This window comes from Phytophthora parasitica (assembly GCF_000247585.1).
Source record: "Phytophthora parasitica INRA-310 unplaced genomic scaffold supercont2.29, whole genome shotgun sequence".
NCBI lineage: Eukaryota > Oomycota > Peronosporomycetes > Peronosporales > Peronosporaceae > Phytophthora > Phytophthora nicotianae.
In genome coordinates this window covers 187,812-189,368 of record NW_008649015.1, presented here as the reverse complement: position 1 = coordinate 189,368, position 1,557 = coordinate 187,812, and positions in this window count along the sequence as shown.

Below are 1,557 nucleotides of genomic sequence, written 5' to 3'. Positions count from 1 at the left end.
CCAATCGACTTGGTGTTCCGCCTGAAAAACAATCCTTCCCGACCTGGAACGGAAAACCTGCCGACGGTTTCTGAAGTGGCTGCCACGATGATTGAAGACGGCAACCTCGCCGAGCCTCGCGACCTGTTGGTGTACACAAAAGCCAGAAGCCTCATGCGACTCTACGAGACGCGTGCTATCTACGATCCCCTTCAATACCCATTACTTCTTCCATATGGAGAACTGGGGTGGACCTACACAGATACATACGAAGGCGATGTGGTGCGCAGAAATAAACGAGCTATGGCACTTCGTGAGCACGTGGCATATCGGCTATTCCAAAAGGAGGACGACCAAGCAGCCCTTCATCAAGGAGGACGTCTCTTTCAGCAGTACTGCGTGGACCAGAGAGCCAAGTGCGAACAAGAAGAGCTTCGCTGGATTGCAACTCACCAGAAGGAGACTCGTACTTATCAATACAATGGCCTACGAGACGCGTATCTCCATGAAGCTATGGAAGAGGCTAGGACTATCTTGGGTGATGGCGAAGGCCTTCTGGCGGAATATGATCGTGACACTGGAGAGCTGGCTCATCCAGATCGAGCTAGGAACAAGCACTTCCTCAATCAGATTGGGAAGAAGGTCATCCTGCCGTCTTCGCACTCCGGAAGTCCTCGCCAGATGTACCAATCGTACCAAGACTCCATGGCTATCGTTAGGGAATACGGCAAGCCTGACGTCTTCGATACGATGACTTGCAATCCTACGTGGGAAGAGATCAAGGAGAAGATTACCGATCCAAACCAGAGTGCCCAAGATCGCCCAGATATCGTCGCGAGAGTATGGCAGCAGAAGCTGGCTGCTCATCTAAAAGACCTGGATGAGGGTGTGCTTGGACGGGTTGCTGCTCGGATTTACGTTGTGGAGTTTCAGAAACGTGGTCTTCCACATGCTCACATCTTAGTCATCTTGGCTGACGAGGACAAACCCCGCACTAGGCAGATCATTGACAAAATGGTGTCTGCGGAAATACCGGATCCTGAGACTAACCCGGGTCTTTATGAAACTGTCATGACGTCTATGCTGCACGGACCCTGTGGTGCAGCAAACCCATCATGTGTCTGTATGAAGGACGGCAAGTGTACAATGGGCTTCCCGAAACCGTTCGCGGAAACGACGCGGGTCAGTGATGACGGGTTCCCGCAATACAGACGCCGACGTCGACCAGAAGGAGTTCTTATCTTCAAAGGGAAAGAGTACGACAACGCAACGGTGAATCAATGGGTGGTACCGTACAATCCCTATTTTTCGCAGAAGTACAATTGCCACATCAACATTGAAATATGCACGGCGCTCTCGGTGGTGAAGTATCTGTACAAGTACGTCTACAAGGGATCTGACAGGGCAGTGATTACAGTGGAGGCGGTACCAGGCGAGGCTACTATTAACAGACGGGAGCCCAACGGGATCATTCGATACTTAAGCGCGCGGTACATATCTCCAGTTGAGGCGTGCATGCGTCTCCTTGGACACGTCGTTCAGGGAAAGACCCATGCGGTGTTTCTGCTTACGGTGCAC